The sequence below is a fragment of the Neovison vison genome, chromosome 1, assembly GCF_020171115.1.
Source record: "Neovison vison isolate M4711 chromosome 1, ASM_NN_V1, whole genome shotgun sequence".
Taxonomy (NCBI): Eukaryota; Metazoa; Chordata; class Mammalia; order Carnivora; family Mustelidae; genus Neogale; species Neogale vison.
The window spans coordinates 218,002,858-218,023,729 of record NC_058091.1 but is presented as its reverse complement, the minus strand read 5'-3'; the positions used below and the strand labels follow the sequence as shown (position 1 = coordinate 218,023,729).

General features: G+C 41.6%; 1 protein-coding gene across 1 annotated transcript in view; it reads right to left on the bottom strand.

Moving 5' to 3' along the window:
• Positions 1 to 20,872, bottom strand: part of ZNF366 (zinc finger protein 366) — a 67,722-nt gene that overhangs the window by 29,488 nt on the left and 17,362 nt on the right. The gene's annotated exons all lie outside the window — the stretch shown is intronic.

The window sequence follows — 20,872 nt, the reverse complement described above, 5'->3', positions numbered from 1 at the left end:
TAGTGGAGGAAGGCTTGGGAGTCCAGCACTCAAGTTACCCATTCAGGATGGACTGTTGCCGTCATAGTCTATAGACATGGAAAAGTGCCCTGTGGGTGTGGAGTTCCCTGGGTGGAAAGGAAACTTTTAATTGTGTACCCTTTCAACTTATACTTTAGCAAACTGTGACTGACTTAGCTGCTCAAATACTTGCACTAAAAAAGAAAAATTCACATTGGTTTTCAAAAGCAAACATTCAGACAAAATTAGACTTGGGATCCCCTTCCTTTTGAGTGGTTAAGAACTCTCTGGAAGCATTTCTTTGGACTTCTCAAGTTTTCTGCCCAAGGTCTTCTGATGCCCCTGGCAAAGTTAATCCTGGTTTAGACTTTGGGCTTGCAGCTTTGGGACCCAGGGAATGTAAGTGTAAGCAACCGCAAAGAGTCAGACATGGAGAAACCTCCCCAAAGGCATTCACTCGGGAAATTTCTTCAAGTGCTTTGCTGTGCCTGCACTGTGTGGGAGCCAGAGGATAATGTCTAATTTGCCAAAAGCTAACTTCAAGGAACTCATGGTCTGGGAGAAGAAACTGACAAACAGATGTGGAGAAAAAAAATTCTAGGAGCTACAGTAGAGAATTCTTGAACTGGCAGGTTGATTTGCTGGATATGAGGGAACAAGAAGCAGAATGGCATTTCTTTGACATAAAATGATTTCTTTCAAGATATTCCTTTATTTTTTTATCATTAAAACTTCCATTAGAATAACAAAAAAACAGATGGAAGAGTATCTGTGAATGTGAGAGAAATGAAATTGCCCTTTTCCCCAACTAGTGCTCTAGTCTCCACTAGCAATGTATCCTGCAGAACAGAGAAAGACTTTGGTGACTTGAAAATTGGGCTGACCTTTGATGAACTGCATTAAAAAAACCGGGAGTATATAAGACAAAAATACATTCAACCTTGGAAGTTCAGATTAAATGAGTTTGATGTGAAGATTCACAGTAATTACAGAATCACACAAGGCAAATATGACTAATCCAGTTTCTTCAAGCTACCCATCCCTGAGTTTATCCTGGCTCCTTCCCCAGTGCTGAGAAGGAACTTTGGGATGCTAAGGATGAGGCCCTTGGATTATCAGGTCCTCTCCCAGGGCACTAAGGTAATTAGGGTGCTTAAAATCTTCTTCCAGGGCAAAAGTCCAAGCCTATTTATGACACTGCACAATCATAAAATGGCAAAGCGCAAGCCTGCTCCAGCCCTCAGACAGAATTAGTCCCTCCTTCCTCTCAGCTCCCACAGTCTGTGCCCACACCCGTCACGCCGATTCCTCCCTGAGCACTGCAACAACCTGCTTGCCCACGTCACTGGGATTCCCTTGAGGGCTGGACTGATGCCTAAACTTCTCTGAGTCTTCACGGCCTTGTAAAATGACTGGTACTTACCAACAGTTTTAAGTGAGACCTTTTCAAATTGCAATAACTTTCTAGTCATAAAATGATCTTATTCTGTTCATTAGCACTAACTAGTAGATAAAACTACAAAAGAAGTCTGTGGAGTTCTTTCCTTGTGCTCTTTCCTTTCTACTTCCCATCTAACAAATAGACAATGCTTTTCTGTTGTTGTTTAGGATTAGTCATCAAAAGGAACACAATTTATTTTCAGATGTGGTTCATCTTGCTAATTAAGTGTTGCGCTTAGAGAATTGCCCTGAAAAGCAATGCTCATATTCCCAAGAAGGAGCACATTCATATCAGAATCCATAACTTTGAATCTAACTGGTCTCTTTTCCATACCTCAAGTGCTTATGACATTAAAATGTAATAATACTCCAAGATTTGTAATCACCTCCACGTGTCTCATTCTAGCATTCTTCTTTGACAGTTTCTCCCTTTAATATGTTCTCTCACATAAATCCCCAACACTAACTTTACGTAAAAGATAAGGAAGAAAGGGAAGGAGGGAGGGCACCAAGAAGTCAGCTTGCCAACACCTTTCACATTGGCCATGCATTGTTGGGTGGTTGCTAGAAAATCTTGTTCACTGTTTCTTAGAAATGGCTGTTAGCCTCTCTCTTTATTTCCATTCCCAGAGCAAGGACTGTAGTCTGGTTGCCCACTTCACTCCTAGGTTTCCTTCAACAGTTTCCATCTACTCTTCCAGACCATTTTTCTCCTTTTTTAAATAATTTTTAAAAGATTTCTTGAATACCAGAGTCAAATTAATCTCCTAAAAATTTGGCCCTTTTTCTTTTTTTTTAAACTCTTAAATACAATTTGTATTTTTTTTTATTATGTTAGTCACCATACAGTACATCCTTAGTTTTTGATGCAGTGTCCCATGATTCATTGTTTGCGTATGCAGTACGTGCCCCCCTTAATACCCATCACTGGGCCAACCCATCCTCTATCCCCTTCCTCTCTAAAACCCTCAGTTTGTTTTCTGGAGTCTGTAATCTCTCATGGTTCATCTCCCGGTCTGCCTTCCTTCCCTTCGTTTTTCCTTTCCTTCTCCTAATGTCCTCCATGCTGCTGAATACCCAACTTTTGCATCAACATGGATGGAACTGGACGAGATTATGCTAAGTGAAATAAGTCAAGCAGAGAAAGTCAGTTATCATATGGTTTCACTTATTTGTGGAACATAAGGAATAGCTTGAGGACATCAGGAAAACTCGTCTCTTTTTCTAAGACTGCTCTCTGTTAAGGAACCAACAACAATAGTGTATAGATATTGCTATACATAGTTTGTAGAGCTTGCTAATTGCTGCTCCTATATCCATTCCTCCTTCTACCTTTAGGATTTGAACGTAGATTTTGCTTGTGGGGGCTATGTGCCCAGCCGAAGTGCTAGCCTTTTCTACATCCCTTCAGGTAGGGGTTGTCTGGTGCCACAGTTCTGGCCAATGAGATGTAAGCAGCGGGGCTAGGGATTTCTGAGAAAGCTCTTGCATTCCTAACACAGAAACCACCTGCTTTATCTTTTCTTTTTTTTAATTCTTTCTTTCTGGAATGTGGATATGAGGTTGGAAGTGCAGCAGTCATATCACAACCATGAAACAAAGTTAATGACAACGCTTCCCACAAAGTATAGTAGAGGGGAAGAGAGCAGTTGTCAGTATGAAACTGCAGTGACCCTCTTGGTGCTGGTCTTCTGGTTATTTGGCAAAACAAATCCTTTACTTCATTAGGAAAATGTATGCAGAGTTCTGTGTCTACAACTAAACAAAATCCCTACCTGATACACAGGGCAATGTAAACTTTGCTCCCTGACATTCAAAGCAAATGTGAACTCCTCTCCCTGACTTTCAGGACCTTTAAAACAGATCCAACTGAGTTGTTCTTCTCACGAAAACCCTCTCAGCACCAAGGATACCAGGCTTTCACTCCTCTTTCTATGCGAGCAAACTGATTTCTACCTCCTGGCCTTTGTTTAGACTGGTCAGCCACCCAGGAATATGCTTTCCATTGATCCATCCCATAGTTCCAGGCTTCCTCCCGGAAACTTTTCCACCCTAACCCTTATGCCCAGTTATCTTTTCCTCCTTTCTTTCTCTTTCTCTCTTTTTTTTTTTTAAGTTTTTTAAATTAATTTGAGAGAGAGTGCCTGTGAGTGGAGGGGTGTGGGGCAAGGGGAGAAGGAGAGAGAGAGAATCTCAGGCAGACTCCAGTGAGCGTGGAACCCACTCAGACTCTATCTCAGGACCCTGAGATCATAACCTGAGCCAAAAACAAGAATCAGATGCTTAACCCTCTGAGCCACCCAGGTGGCCCTTCCTTCTTTCAAATCTTATTGTATCACCCCACTGAACCCTGGGTTAAATACAGTGTGTGTTTGGGATTTTTTTTGTTTTTGTTTGTTTGTTTGTTTGTTTCTTTTTTTTCTTTACTTCACTCTGGTTCCTTCACACATAGGTTTTGTTTTCCCATAAGTTCCTTTCAGCCTGAGATTCATACTGTCTGTCTCCCGTTGTGCCTTGCATGGTACTAATTGCCATGAAGTTACTTGGTAGAGAACTGTTGCCTGGTTAAGATTCTTACTATGCACTGCTATAGCTGCTTTTTGAAATACATTTGTTTGTGGCTTTATGAGGACATGTGAATTTAGGTTGTACTTCCATCTAGGAAGAGATACCTGCATTCCCATGTTTACTGCAGCATTATTCACAATAGCCAAGAGGTAGAAACAAACCAAATGTCTGTCAATGGATGAATAAATCAAGAAAAGTATATGTACTGGAATATTATTCAGCCTTAAAAAGGAAGGAATCCTGGCATTTGTGACAGTATGAATGGAGCTGGAAGGCATTCTACTAAGTGAAATAAACTAGACAGAGAAAGATAAATACTGCAGGCATCCCTTATATGTGGAATCTAAAAAAAAAAAAAAAAGTCGAACCCCCTAGAAACAGAATGTTGAGAAATAGGTGCCAGAGGCTTGGGTGTGGGGGAAATGGAGGCTGGTAAAAGGGTATATAATTTCAGTTATATGATGAAAAATCTGAGGATCAAATGTAAAACATGGTGACTCTAGTTGATAACACCATACTATATACTTGAAATTTGTTAAAAGGGTAGAACTTAAAAGTCCTCTCCCCCCCAACAAAAAAGTGGTAAATATGTGGGGTGATGCATGTGTTACTTAACTAGTTGGAGGGGATCCTTTCACAATGTATAGGCGTATCGAGTCATCACGTTGTTTAAAGATCTTACAATTTTATTTGCCAGTTATACCTCAGAAAAGCTGGGGGAAAATGAGGAATTCTCTTCAAAGATACGTCCTCCAAATACCTTAAAACATCAGCAGAAGTGTGTCTTATTGAATAGCGATCTCTAGTCTTAGAAATTGCAATGGCTTTTTTATTTCATATATTAATCTTTTTTAAAAAAATTAATTAGCAAAACAAAAATGATGGGGAACATGAAATAATCATCTCTTTTGGGAAAGACCTTGGAGAAAATGCCCACAGGACCCATTTATAAGTGTCTGTGAGTTGCTTTGGGGCACTCTGAGGAGTCTCAGTGTTGCTTGGTAGAAACTCCACCAGGCAGTCTTGATAGAAAAGGACAGAGTCCAAGCTTATGAGCAGTGATACCCAGGCTTGCAGGACTCAAAGGATACCTTGGGGACCTCAGGGGCTCAGCCGTGATTGCCAGGTTACCTCCACAAATTGACCTCTGATGTATTTGTTGCCCACCTCAGGCAAGGCCATATGGGGGTGAGGAGAGAAGGAATTCTCCTGCAAAGATGTATATGACACAGTGCCTTTCCTCCTGGAGCTTGCCACCTAGCTGAGGAAACAAGCTGGAGATTGTAGGATCACAGACTGTCTGAGTTGGGGGGGACCCAAAAGGTCTAAAATGTCAGCCACATTATAAGTCTCGTAACTGTTCAGGCTCTTGTTTTCCACCTTTATGAACCAGAGCTGATACTGCCTACCTTAGCAGTGAATTGAATGAGATAATATATCTTGTAGAATGCCAGCACATAGTGAATGTCATTCAGTCTGTTTTTAATATTATCATTATTACAAGTCAGCAAATTATGTTCAGTAAGGATGCTGGTGATAAGATACCACCCAATTAATAGTGGGTGAAAGGGAAAGAGGGAGGGGGCATGCTGGCATACTGAGGAGAAGGCACGCCCTATGGGGCTGCTTCTGGTTACAGTGATTGATCTGGGCTGTCCAGTGAGGGTCTTGCATGGTGCATCAGTCTATGGAAACTGGGCTCAGGAGATACAGGGACACTAACTGTCACTTCCTGAACAAGAAGTAGGCGTCTAACCACAACCCTGTCACTAGCCCCGAGAGCTAACAGAACTTACCACAAGCAAAGCAGCAGAGTAGGACCCCACAGGGATGATGCCCTGACCATTTTAAAGTTGCATCATCTCCCATCCTCCACCTCTTACACGGCGCCATGTTTTATTTTCCCAGTGGCAGTCAGAAGAAATCTTTGCCATTCATTTATTTGTTCTCTGTCTTACTCCGCTAGACCATAGGCTCCATGCGACCAGGTCTTTGCCTGTTCTATTCACAGTCATACCCACCGAGAAAAGTACCCTGCACATAGTTGGTTAGTACATGGGAATCACTTGAGAACTTTTAAATGCACAGAACCCATCCCCTCCCATGCCTGAACACAACGTCATGCCTAGACCCCCCTCCAGATCTAAATTATATCAGGATCTGGGGATGGGAACCAGGCATTAGTCTATTTTAAGAGCTCTATAGGGGATTCTCACAGCTATCCAAGATTAAGAACTACTGAAGGGAGGCATGCATAAAGCTGTGTTATCTATCAATGGCAGAAACTCTATGATAAGGGAAAGGTGATGGGGCCTAGGGTGGCAGAAGAAGGATTCTGATGGAAGAAGCCCTGGGACATGCAGTCATCCTTCCCTTTCTTCCACACAATCAGGCTACTAGGAGTGGGATACAGGGGTGATGAGATTCTTCTCTGTGACAAGGCTGAATTGATGAAGCACAGCTCAGGCAATAGCCATTGTGGGGTCCAAGTAATCCACAAAGGGAAGCATCCTGGGCGGGTCATGCTGTACCTGGTGCTGGTGGGGTACCACCCATGCATCATTTGAGGGCATGTGAGTCTCAAACTAGAGAACCTTCCCTACCCTTTTTTCTCCTCCCAAGCACCAACCTACCCCAACCTGCCTAGCCACCTGCTGGGAAGCTGGGCTGCAGATCTGGTCCCTCATAGGGATGGCTCGTCTTGGCTCTTCTAACCTGCAAAACTTGACAGTGCGGAAGAGAGTACAAGAAGGTTTTCTCCCTGCATGACTGATACTTGTGAAAGGTTAAGCTGTGGGATTTTTTCTTTCTCACTTCTCTCTTGGAAATCACCTCCATATGCTCATTGGACTGTAGGATAAGACTTCTTCTTTACATTGAGAAAGCATTTCCCATTATATTTAGGAAGCAAAGTGAGTTGCTGTTTTTTCAGCTTCCTTAGTGGCTTTTAATGCCATTTGTCAAGCTTGATTGCCTTTGATAAAAGAAAATCTTTTCATTTTCAAACAGTGAGTGACTAAAGGCAAGGTCTTCCCTGTACATTGGTTGATTATTCACATCTTTTAGAATATCTTGCTCGTGTTTATAGAAAGAAATAACTGATACTACTGACATTTAATTCCATCAAAGGCCTCATCCAGTTCCCCTCCTCCCCCAGATAGGATATGCAGACTGTCGGAAAATATTCAATGACACTAATCCAAATGTCTATGTTAAGTGTGAAGGAAAGGTAGAGTATGCATTTAATATCCCAGAAGCTGAGCTATTGCCACTGAAATGGCTGCTCTTAAGAAAGCCACTGCGGCAGGAAGAGGTGACTATTTTAGGTGCTGTTGATATATGCAGTGGGCCTAGGGGCTTTGCAACTGAAGTTGAACAAACAGGTTTTTTGTCCCTGGGTCAGGATGCTTTACTCAAGGAACTTTGCTATAAATCAGTGGTATTATTAGTAAAATAGTAACTATCCTTAACCAAGGACTCAGCATATGCAAGGCTTTGACATGGATGATCTCGTTCAATCACTATTATTACTATCCCCATTTTACAGAAGAGGAAGTTAAGGCACAATAAGTGTAAATTATTTGTTAAGGTCACATAGCCTGAAAGTAGCAGCTCTTAGCCAGGTATTGGTAAACTTTTACTTCGAGGGTCAAAGAGCAAATAACCTTGGCTTTGTGAAGCCTACAGTCTCTGTTGCAACTATTCAGCCCTGTCCTTCTAATGAAAGCAGCCATCATAGCCGCATCAACAAACGGGAGTGGGGCCGTGTTCCAATAAAACTTTGTATACAAAAACAGGTGATGGGCTAGACTTGGCCTGGGGGCCACAGTTTGCCAACTCCTGCTCTTCACCATGACACTGAGCTCTCTCTTGAGGGCTGTTGCTGAACTCTTGTTCTAACAACCCTCTTTCAAGATCCTTTACATTTACGTATGCGCTATTGCAAACGCTAATCAAGCCAATTTATACAATGGCCTACTGGGCGAATAATTGAGCTTTTTGATAAACCATAATCCTCAATGCCAGCAGCACTGAAAGTGTTAAGATAGGGGAGGACTTTTAGCTGAGCAGGGTTATAAACCACACACGAACTCTTCAGAGGAAAGCCCCCAAGTGCATCTTAGCTCTCAGGAGACTGGAAGCTGGCACGGTAGAGGAGACGTTAGGTTCTTGTGGCACCCACTCTCCGTCAGGCACGATGCAGGGGCTCTTCATGCTCTGCCTTTCCTGAGAGGGTCTTTATATACTACTCCTTCCATGCAAGTTTCAAGGTGGCCCTCAAAACCACACAAGCCCAACAAGACAGAAGACTGAAGGAGATGGAGCATTATGTAACTTCATCCTCACATCAATCCTGCCAGACCATTATTCTGTTCCAGAGATGAGAACTAGAAGCTCGGAGGGAAGCCACTTGCCTGAGGCCAAAAAGCAAATAACTGGCCAAGTTGGCATTTCCTTCTAGATGTGCCCCCTCTCTTTGCCTGTACACCCCCTGGCCACGCTGCCCGTTTATAGCGGACCACATACTTCACCTTGCTTCAGAACTCAATCACATACTCATGTAAGTTTGGAAAGTCAGTTATATTTGGTATTCTATTTGCTTCTAGTCTAGAAGAGGAAGAGGAAACCTCGGCGTGCCCTACCTGCTTCACATACTTGTTGCCATAACCCAATAAGGTCGAGCATCTAAAGGATACTTGCAAAGGGCGGAACGCTCATTGGATGTGCAGCAGTGGCATCTGTCAGGGACCTGGTCATAGCTGTGGTGAGGTGGGTCCCTTCACCTCCTCACCACATTGCTGGCCACTGAAAGTATTCCCCTGCACCCAGGGGACCCTGGCCATGGAATCATTCAGATTGCTCAAGTCTGGGAAGGAATTAGCCCCTAAAAAAATCCCCTGAAATCAACCCAAAGCTCAGGAACTAGGAAAAGGTTACAGAAGTAGTCATTCAGTTTCTGGTCACATAAGTGATTCTTTTGAGCACACATGACACATGAGTGTCATTGCTGACCCTCCTCACCCTACATTCACCCTACTTCTACTCCTTTATTTTCACAATGACTTTTTTCTCCTCAGGATGAGGGTAAATCCAACCATATCTTCCAGACTGATCCCCTGCCCAGTTGTTTCAAAAACATGGTAGGGAAGGATTGTACCAGCTTCATTCAAAGCCTGAAGCTCCAGCTCACAGGGAAGAGGGCTTTCATGTGCCTTATACCTGTAACCTTTTAAAGCCCTTGGTAAAAAAACAAAAAAACAAAAACAAACAAAAAAAAAACAAACAAAAACCAAAAAACAAAACAAAAAAAACAAACCAACCTAGAAAAGTTTGAATAATTTGATTATATAAGGAAAAAAAAAAATCCAGTATGTCAAAAATCACATAAAATTGGTGCACCTGGATGACTCAGGTCATGATCCTAGAATCCTGGGATCAAGCCCTGCATCAGGGTCCCTGCTCAGCGGGGAGCCTGCTTCTCCCTCTCCCCAACCTACCACCCGTACTCTCTCTCAAATAAATAAAATCTTATTTAAAAAATTAAAAAGGCAATAGCAGACTGGAAAAATAATTGCAGCATATGACAGAGAAACAGTATCATTTGATATCTAAGAGCCTCCACAGATCAGTCAGAAATGTGACTACTTAAAGTAGAAAATTGGGCAAAAGCCATCAAAAGGGAATGCACATGAACAGTTCAAAAGACAGATCTAAAAAAAAAAATTTTTTTTGGCTACTTTCAAGTAACACTAGACCTCCAATTCTCATGGAATTGCCAGTAATGGAATTGTTTTGACAAAACATACAGGATCATATCTGCCATTCATAAGTTGTGTGTGTGTGCACAGGTGTGTAATCTCTGTGTAAGCCACACCTGCCTGAGGCAGTTGAGACGACAGAATAGAATAGTACCAGAGACAAGGATTGGACTGAGTTTCAGATTTAAAATTTATAAAAACACCATATATAAATACAACTAAGATTTCAAGACTGAGAATTTGGACAAAGGGAGAAAGAAAAAGGTGTATATTTAGGGAGGAAGATGGAAGCAGCCTCACAACTCCTGTTTTGTAACGATATCTGGAATGAAGTATACAAGGCCCTAGTCTCATCTAAGGCTGCAGTCACACAGGAAGAAAATCCATTCATGAAACTGAATCATCCTAATGTAAATGGCATTTCATGAGGAGAGACAACAACCAAAGTATGAAGGACATTTTCCAAATCAATGTAAAATTGATTTGCTGAATCTAAACTGAGCAAGAACTGTGCAACAAATTGATGACGTGGTGAAGAAAAAGCCAGTTAAGATAGTGACAGGCTTACTCTGAGAGTCTGAACGCTACAAGACTGAATCTGGAAGATTCTGGCTAAAGACTATTTCCTTGGAAGGGTTAGCCAAAGAAAGAATCCTTTGATGGGCTTTGCCGTAGGTTGTTGTCTGGTTTTTTGGAGCTTTCTGATTTTGAGTGGTTAGGAATAACTTTGGTTTTAGTTAATCAGTCTGTCTCTGTCTCTCTCCCCTTCTCCCTCACTCTCCATTACCAGCAACAGGCAGGCTGATTCTGTTAGATTATTAACCTTCTCTGGCTTTCTAATGAAAAGGGTACATTTGATAGATAGCATCATTTAATGGAGTATTTGGGAAATAATTCCTTCAAGTTTTCATCTCCATTCATGCTGATTGAAGAAATGCTGGAGCTAACTTAACATGGAACTCTTTGGTTGAGTGAATAATGTAGTGAGTAAATACAAGACCAGTGCTCTAACCCCTGAGCTATGGAGCCAGTAGTGAGTAAATAATAAAACAACTTTCTGCTTACCATCTGGTAAGAGATAGCTCATGTAAATTCCATTTAATAACACAATAGGAGTAAATTCGATCTAGAGTTTAGGAAATTGCCTGTAATTTCTGAAACCTTTGTGGTTTTTTTGTTTGTTTGTTTGTTTGTTTTTAGAATAAAAGACTATTTTGTAGGGATTGATGGAAAATTCAATGTGACTGGAGAATGCCTTGCCTGAGAAATTTTTTTTTCCCTTTCTTTCTTTCTTTCTTTCTTTTTCTTTTTTAAGAGAGGGAGGGGGAGAGAGAATATCTCAAGCTGGGGTCCATGCCCAGCACAGAGCCTGACAGGGGTGGTCCATGTCACTACCCTGAGATCATGACGAGCTAAAATCAACTTTGAGCCAGATGCTCAAACAACTGAGCCACCCAGGTACCCCTCTGCCTGGGGACTTTTTAGGGAGAATCAAGCAAGCCACACTTCAGGAGTGTTAGTTGGTAGGTCCTATTCTAAAGAAGAAGTATAGGAAATTTTTTATTTCCTACATCTCTCTTTTTCTTTAAGATTTTATTTATTTGACAGAGAGAGATCACAAGTGGGCAGAGAGGCAGAGAGAGAGAGAGAGAGGAGGAAGCAGGCTCCCTGCGGAGCAGAGAGCCCGATGTGGGACTCGATCCCAGTACCCTGAGATCATGACCCAAGCCAAAGGCAGAGGCTCAACCCACTGAGCCACCCAGGTGCCCCGGTAGGTCCTATTCTAGAAGAAATGAGTCCTGGGCCAATTCACATCTTGTGAACTTCATGAGAAGAAAGAATATATGGGATATTCACATATGTGGACAGTCTCAGTCTGATGGGTGAGTCAGCTCTCTGGGTGCTGTCTCACCTGCGGGCAAACGACAGGCATAATATAAGGCCCACAGAACGTTGTTGATAGCAGAAGAATAAGAAGAAAGTTATGGGAGCAGTTGAGTTAAGCTCACTATTGATCAAGATGAATTAAGAGACAAAATGTGTTAACACTACAATTAGATGAAGGTGAGTAACTCTACATGATATATTTTTAATGATCTTTATATAATATGAATTCATTACCATCATAAAATTTAATACTGACATCCTTAAAGAAGAACAGGAAACTGTTACTATTTTGATTTGTTTCTTGAAAGTCTTTTATATGAATGAATGTTTTCTTTTCCAACATTATTTACTACATCTCTATGCAGTTTACAAATAACACTGCAGTAGATAACTTTATACATAAATCTTGTTTGACTACCATTTCCTTAGATTAGCGTCTCTAGAAATAGAATTACCAAGTCAAAGGATATGAATTTTCAGGCCTCAGTACATATTGCTAAATTGATTTCCAGAAAGTTCACTCAAATTTATACAAAAACTACTCATTTCCTTCAAAGCATTTTTTTCACCTGCTGTGGATCCTTTCATTTTCCACCTGAAATTAAATAAAATGCTAAACTTGACCCAACATTTTTATAATAGAAATGAAAAACAATTCCAGGTTTATTGAGAGAATTATTTTGTGATATTGTGGTAACTTATACCAAGATGGTTCTCAAGTTGCAAAAAAAAAAAAAAAAAAACGACAAACAAAAACAACCTTTCATACCCATTATAACATTTAGTTCCCACAAAAACCCCATGAGATGAAGAGAATTCATTGTAGAATGTTTCAATCATGGGAGAGGATTTCAGGCATCATCTTGTTCAGATTATATTAATGTTTCCGTGTGATCGAGGCAAAGGGAGAATATGAGTCTTAAAGTTCTAGAGCCCAAGTGTCTATAATCTCAGTTCATATATGACTTCCTACTGGCTCCTGTACTGGCTCCTGTAAGCCTTTGTCATTCCCAACTTCCTCCCCTCCTGTACTTTTTTGTTAATCTGTTGGGAAATATACCACTCAGTCTCTCCCTGTATTAGGGATTTGGGAATAACTGGAAATCTAGACTCAGACTCCTAAGCAGAGAGAGAGCAATCTGGAAATGAGCATTTATCTGTGATGTGTATGATGACTTAAAAAAGAAGCGTATGGATGAAAATGAGCCAGTGGAGTTGAGGTAGTCAGGTCTGAACTTGGAGTAAACTTGATGAACCAAAGTGGTCAAGGGAAGCTTCATAAAAACAAGTCTAGGGCTCCAGGCTTGACATATTTCACCACCAGACTGTTCTGACCGTGAGGACTGTGGAATGCCAGAGTGTGCTCACCCAGGGGGAATCATGTCCATGAATAAGTCCTACCTGCTCATGTGACTTAGGCAGCAGTGAATTCTGTCAACAGATAGGACAAATCTTCAGTGAAAACTGTCAAGTCTTCTTTTACCCCAAAGACTTGGATACTCTTTGCAGATTATCATCTGGTTAATGCACTACAGGACTGTAATAAATTGCTTAGAAGTTAAAACACCATTCTGCTGATGTTTGGCTCTCCAGCAGTCTACCATGGCCTCTGGTCAACAGTTGCCTTATTTTATTTAGAAACATCTCAGTAGTATTTCCATTTTGGGGGGTGTGAAATTTTAATTCAAAGAAACCATTTCTTAAAATGCTTGACATTTAAGAAAATCTGGCACAGTACTGCCCCACTGAAGCCAAGTATCACATGTGTGGAGAGTAGCATGGCTGAGCGTGTTACGGGTGCCAAATTTTCCTTAAAATTAACATTTGTGCCATATGTTGGTACCCTAAACTCAGTACTCCTTTGGCTGATGAAAATGCAAAAGGAAAACATTCTCAGACTGAGTCCTGTTCTCTTCCTTTGTATATCCTTTTATGTAGACATTAGCAGTGATATTCCTTTGGGCGTGAAAATGAGCACCTGCTCTGTGGTTCTTGGTGAGAGGTCAAGCACCCAAAGGCTTGGAGGCAGGAAGATCCAAGCTTAGCAGTCAAGGGTGCCTGAAGGCAGCATATCTGCAAGGTAGTCCTATGTTCTCAGTTTATTATTCCGCTCCTCACACTGTCTTGGGCAAGAACTTGGAAGTAGACTCTAGCTTCCTCATCTCCCATCACGATGTTCAAGAGGGCTGAGTGGACAGGAGGTAGTCAGAAATCTTGCATGGAATTTAGAGAGAGTGTTACACCAGAACTTTACAAAATGCCCAGGCATTTTTGTGACAAGTGACCTATACTCATACATCCCCCTTTGTGGGTCTTAGGTGTTATGTCTTCTGGCCTCTGAGGTTCTATGTCCTCTGAGTTCCTTCCTCTGCTCCTACCTATCCCTGTCACATGCAGCCTCCATGATGCCAGGAAGAGGTGATAGTCTTTATGCCTATAGGCCAAGCGTCTGTACCATTCTGGGTTTGCAATGTCCTTTGTCTATATGATTTATCACTATGCTCCCTGAGCCCCTATGTGGCTCAGGCAGAGTCTGGAGCTCTCCTTGACACAGAAGACACAGGTTTTGCTTATCAATGTTGATCCTAAATCTGTATCAAAGTGTAGAATGAAACGGCGAAGTCTTGTTACTACCAAAAATATCAGAGATTTAAACTACGATGGGAATTTGGGACCCTTAAACATATGGCTTTATTCCATTGCAGTATTAAATAATAATCGTGTATTCTCGGTGCTTAGGTAAGCTTTTGCAACCGTACCATGAGGCATACACAGTATTTAAGGTGAATGTTTGAAAATCTTACCTCAAGTAGGACCTCAGAAATTCTGGAAATCTTTAGGAAAAGAAAAAGTACACTATAAAAGTAGAGAGTATAGTACAATGAATCCCATGTGAATCTCACACCAAATTTCAGTTACAACAAATCTTATTTCATCTAAACCCCACCTTCTCCCCTGCCTTCTAATTAAGATGATTTTGAAGTAGATCCATGAAAACATATTATTTCCTCTATAAATATATTTTAGGATGTATCTCTTAAACATAAGGATTTTTTCTTAAAATACAGCCACAGTGCTATATATAATATCTAAAACATCATAAGTTTTTTTAATCATTAAATATCAAGGTAGTATTCAAATTTACTAAGAAAATTCAACTTTTTTTGGCCTTAGAATGAAAACTATTATTGGAGTTTTGTCTGCTTTCTATTGAACTAGCTTATTTCCCACCTTCAACTATCATAGAAGAATTTAGAAGTTTAGAAGGAAAGATTTCTGTGGGAAATGAGAATTAAAATAAAGAGGAGGAAAAACTATTTGGACTTCATTCTCAGGGAGTCAGTGATTGTTGAGACCAGAAAGGCTGATACATACTATCCAGTCCCACTGTGGTTCCTTTCTGTACACTGAGGCATGGAAAAGAAAACCAGCTTCCTTGAATTCATGTAGTTAGTTAATTGCAAATTATTTGATTTTGAAATTGAAGAAGCTCTACTTAAAATATTACTTGCCTTTAAAAAAAAAGATTTTATTTATTTATATGACACACACACATGCACACACACACACACACACACACAGCACCCAAGCAGGGAGAGAGGCAAGCAGATGGTAGAGGGAGAGTCAAGCTCCTCACTGAGCAAGGAGCCCATCGTGGGGCTCCATCCCAGGACCCTGGGATTCTGACCAGAGCTGAAGGCAGACACTTAACCGACTGAGCCACCCAGGTGTCCCTACTTGCCTTTTTAAATTACTGTAGAAGGACTTATATTTTCAGTGTTTCGTACGTGGTGTTAAGATCTGTGTGGCCTCTTCGGTGGTTTAGAGCTATGTGGTCTAGTTCAGTACTCACCAGCCATGTGTGATGTGGCTTTTGAGCACATGAAATATGGCTAATCCAAATATAGACATGCTATATGTGTAGAAGCACACTGGATTTTAAAAATCTAGTTAAAAAAAAAAAAAGTACCTCGCTAGTGATTATTCTCTTGGTTACCTGTCTCAGTATTTTTTTTTTTAATTTACTGGGTTAAATAAAATAGGTTATTCAAATTAATTTCATCTGGGTTTTTTCTCCTTAAATATAGCTACTCATAAATACAAGATCACATTTGGGGCTGTATCATATTATGTTTCTTTTGGACAATGCTGGCTTAGAGACCTTGTTAGTGCAGAACTATATTAATTCATTATACAAGCAGGCCAGGACAGGGCTAGGGACAATCATCTGTCAAATCCTCTCTTTCTGGTAAGCTTAGACACTAAACCATTCTACGGTAAACCCTTTTTAAAAAAATATTTAAAGAAAAATAGATTTTCCAGCTTGCCTTAGGGCTTGGTCTAAGATAAGTAGGTGACTTCTACAAATAGGAGAGTCTTACCCCCACTGGTACAAGTATTTGAAACATAGAACTGGGAATATGCCTCTTGGCCCAACCAGACCCTGGTCTACTTTCTAAATAGCTCTCGGATCTTGATCTTTCTTCTCATCAGGACCTCCCAGCTCTCTCCCGGGTCCCCAGGAGCACCAAGCACCGACTCACCTGAGCTGCTGCATTTGTCTCGTACTTGACCTTCCGCATCACTCTCACTCCACTCAGCAAGCACGCAGCACCATCATTCCCCTACTTGAAGGCTTCCAGCTCTTTCCCATTGATTTCAGGATGAGGATCAAAATCTGATGAGGATCAAAATCTGAACATGGCCCACAAGCCCAACAGTCTGACCCTGTCCATTTCTCCAGCTTCATCTTGCTCACGTTCCCCAAGCTCTCTGCATTTTACTCACTTTGACCTTCTCTCAGTTCCTCATCCATACTGTGCTCCCCCTCCCTCCAGAACCACTGTGCATGCCATTCCCATGGCCTGGGACACTCTTCCCCTCCCTCTGCCATCTTTGTCTGGTTGGCACGTGTCTATTCAGATCCCAGTAAAACGTTCTTTCTTTAGCACTTCCTGACCAGGGCAGATAAACCTTTTTTTTTTTTTAAGATGTTATTTATTCCTTTGACAGAGAGAGACAGCGGGAGAGGGAACACAAGCAGGGGGAATGTGAGAGGGAGAAGCAGGTTGCCTGAGGAGCAGGCAGCCCAATGCAGGGCTTGATCAGAGGACCCCGGGATCATGATCTGAGCGGAAGGCAGATGCCTAACAACTGAGCCACCCAGATGACCCCAGATAAACTAATTTTGACACCTAGTGTACATTAGAGTGGTCATTTTACATTTACTACGTGTGTGTGATTATTCACTTAACATCTGACTCCCTTTGTAAACTGTTTGCTCTGTAAGAACAGTCACCCTGTTCACATTTACTGCTATATCCCAACACAATGCTTAGCACATAAATAGGCCCTCAATTAACGTGAAGGAAAAAGAACAAAAGGCAAGGGGGTTGAACCAACAAGAATCCTGCCTCTTCTTCCTTTACTGAAAGGGAAGAAGGCACACCATTCATAACCATTCCTTCACAGCTCACTGACATAGTCCTGGACAGACCTCCTGAGTGCCCAAGTATATGGATTACCAAATACTGTGGGTTCTGTTTTCAATGTCCATGCAGATTCCAGCCGTTTCTCACCACCTGGACTGCCCCTACCATGGCCCATGCCAAACAGCGTTCTTCCAGGAACTTTGGCTTATTTTTTGGGTAAAGATTTATTTATTTATTTTTAGAGAGAGAGGGCAGGGGAAGGGGCAGAAGGAGAGAGAGATCCCAGGGACCTGGGATTGAGTCCCACATCGAGCTCCCTGCTCAGCAGGGAATCTGCTTCTCTCCTTCCCCTCAGCCTCTCCCCCTTGCTACTGCTCTCCCTCTCTCTCTCTCAAATAAGTAAATAAAATCTTAAAAAAAAAAAAAAAGAAAGAGGAAGAGGAGGGATGGGGATAAGGGAGAAGAGGACCATGAAACAAACGGTCTCTGGAAACAAAGAGAAGCCAGCACAGCCAAGGCAGCAAGTTACAAATATGGCTTTTAAAAAAGCACATGGGGAGAACTGAAAACTAATTTATTAAGTCAGTTGCTAAAGAATAACATTTTTATGGGTTATATTTCCTTATCCATTAAAAAAAAGCAAAGTGCCTTGTCTGAAGCACAGCTAGCGAGAGTCTTAAGCAATTATTCAACCTTGCTGGTTTCTGAGCCATAAAACATGAACTCAAATGCTGCTCAGCCTAACAGCATATGCAGTTTGCAGAAATCTTTGAAGACAGAGTGCAGTTGAAGTATTACGTATTATTAAATAAAATGCCTATTTGGGGAGGGAACTCTCCATTAGCATTGTGTGTGCCTTAACGAGTAGTCAACACCTGGTAGAGTTGGAAGTCAAAAGTTTTTTGACATAAGGGACCCTGGCACTGGTCACTTAAAATAGAAAATAAAAGAACAAAGAAGCAAGCCCAGGCGGTGACAAATGGCAGGCAGCAGTAAGGCATTGGCTTGGTTCAGAGAGAGATTCCTGAGCTAAAGAAGGCCTCATTTACTGGAATGGAAAAATATAGGGCCAGGAAATTGCTCAGAGGTCTTCTGTCTCTTCCTGTGCACGTGGAGACACACTGTGCTACTGTTTTGGATCAGAATCTCAGTTTTGGAAATAGCCTGAGTTGTGTCCTTGGAAAATGAGAGGGTTGTGTGGTGTATTTGTGTGTGATGAGGGAGGGGGAGGAGCAGAGGATGTTGGGAGGAGACAATTAGATGCTCTCTGGAACCAGACCTTTTCCTTGGGTCTCATAGACAGTTACCAGAATGACGCTGGGAAAGTGGGCAGATGATCCTGCCTGAGGGAACCTCCAAGATTTCTGAACCAGCTCCCAAGGTAGGGCCAAGTCAGCCTGCTGACAACAAAGGCCCCTGCTGCACGTTCTCACTAGATGGCTGATTTCAAGCCTGCCTATTTCTCAGCATGGGCGGGTTCTTGGTTTTTCATTCAGCAAACATGTATCAACCGATTCCAGCAGACAGTTTTAGGCACTGGGGGTATTTCAGGAAACAAAAGATGAACATCTCTGTGCTTATGGAGCTTGTGTTCTAGTGGATGGAAATGGACACTGAATAAAATCTATAAGTTATGTTATAGGTAATAGTTATGTAAAAGAGAGTGAACAGGGAGTATGAGGGCTGAGGGGTGGGGGAACAGGGTTAGGATAGTCTCAGTGAAAAGGTGGTACCGCACAAAAACTTGAAGGAAGCAAAAGAGAGATCCATGTAGATATCTGGGGAAGAGCTCTCCAGGCAGAAAGAGAAGCAAGTGCCAAGGTCTGGAGGTGGGAGACTGCTTTCTGTGTGTGGGGAACAACCAGACACCAGTGGGGTTGGAGTAGAGTAAGCATTGGAAGGTGTGGTAGGGTATGTGGGGAGGGGGCTAACTGCATCATGGATAACCTTGGAAACCCCTGGCTTTTGCTCTTCTTCTTCTTTTTTAAAATTCATTTATTTATTTGAAAGAGAGAGAGAGAGAACCCAGAGGGGAGGGAGAAGGAGAAGCAGATTTTCCACTGAGCAGGGAGCCCGATGTGGGACTCAATCTCAGGACTCTGGGATCCTGACCTGAACTGAAGACAGACGCTTAACCGACTTAGCTACCCAGGCAACCCCCTCTACTTCCTCTTTGTTTTCACCTTTATCCTCTCCTGGTTTTGGCGGGTACTCTAGTTGCCAAGGGAAACCCCGCATATCCCCAACCTAAGAGTAATCCTTATCCCTATGGGGGGGGGCATTTTCAGGTGATAGGCATATTGTTATTTGTGGATAGGGAAGGCTTGAGGTCAGATTCCTAGGGAGTGGTGAAAGTCAAGAATAAGTGTATTTTTCTGGCATATCAATTTTATGCAGTGGTGAGTGATTTAAAACATTTTACATGCAGACAAATGTGGGTATGTTATGGAGCAGAATGCAAACATACACGCACGTACCCAGGACTGGTTAAAATCTGAAACTGCACCTGTGGCAGACCACTTAGGATTTCTTTTCCCTTCCATTAGGGGCACTTAGATTAGAAAATTCTGAGAAGAACTAACATAGCATAGCCTTTCCCCTGGGCTCCAGGGAGTTGAAATATTGGGAATGATTTTCTAAGGGCTGGTAGAATTAGTCTTATTATTTTGTTTCTTTGAATAAGATTTTTTTTTTCTAGAGATTATCTTGAAAATAATAGAGGGTATCTGGGACATCTTTTCCCTTGGACCTTGAACATCGACCAGGCCAACAGCCTTACCAGACTAAGGGCACAATGACCGTTTTCTCATTATACAGCAAATAAAAGCAATAAGCAAGGAAACCTGTTGTACTTGAAACTATGATTAAAAACAAAAATCTGGCATGTGTTCAGAGATGAAACTTCTATTACATAATGATTTCATGCCAAGCGTGTTAAAGACCTTTACAGAGAGTAGAAATTGATACAATAAAGGAAAGACTGAGTCACATTAACTTTGATTTGACTCTGACCTATTCATACCCAGGTGCCTGTGCACACCTCCTTCTTAAGCCCCAAGGACACTTTATATGAAGAGAAGATATGATGCCACGTATGTGACAATGTGCTCATAGAACGTACCTGCCATAGGAGAGTAGAGAGCCCAGGAGACCAAGTCACAAGACCAGGCTTGGAGTTCCAACTCCACTACCCACTCACTTTCGTAAGCATCCATTTTCTCAGCTATAATAACACTTTACCCACCAAATGTTTCTAGCTCTCCTTCTGCACATATAGTTGGATTGCATTCCTCTATTCCCTTTATAGGTAGGCATGGCCTTGAGACTTGCTTTCGCCAATAAAATGTGAGCATATGTGACATGTGTCATTTCCTTGTGGAATCTTTGCAAAGTAGCTCATGATTTTGCATAATCTTCTATCCCCCTGCCATAGCAACCTGAAATATTTCCAGTAATAGCTATTCTGTTAGCCTTAAGCCTAAAGTTAAGATGACCTGGAACAAAGCTACAGTTGGAGCCATGTAGCAGAAGCAAGATAAAAATCCTTTTTTTTTTCTTCTTTCCTTTTTCTTTCTTTCTTTCTTTCTTCCTTTTTTTTTTTTTTTTTAATAGCCATGGCAATTTGAAAGTAGTTTGTCTTTAAAGTCTAAGTGAGTATACCCTGACTAATATACTCCTTCATGGATCTGGAAAAAGATTCGAACGTGATACGTGATAGGTAGTGGGCTTGGCACAGAGCTGGTGCTAAGTAAATGCTAGTTCTTTCCGCCTTCACCACATTTCTCT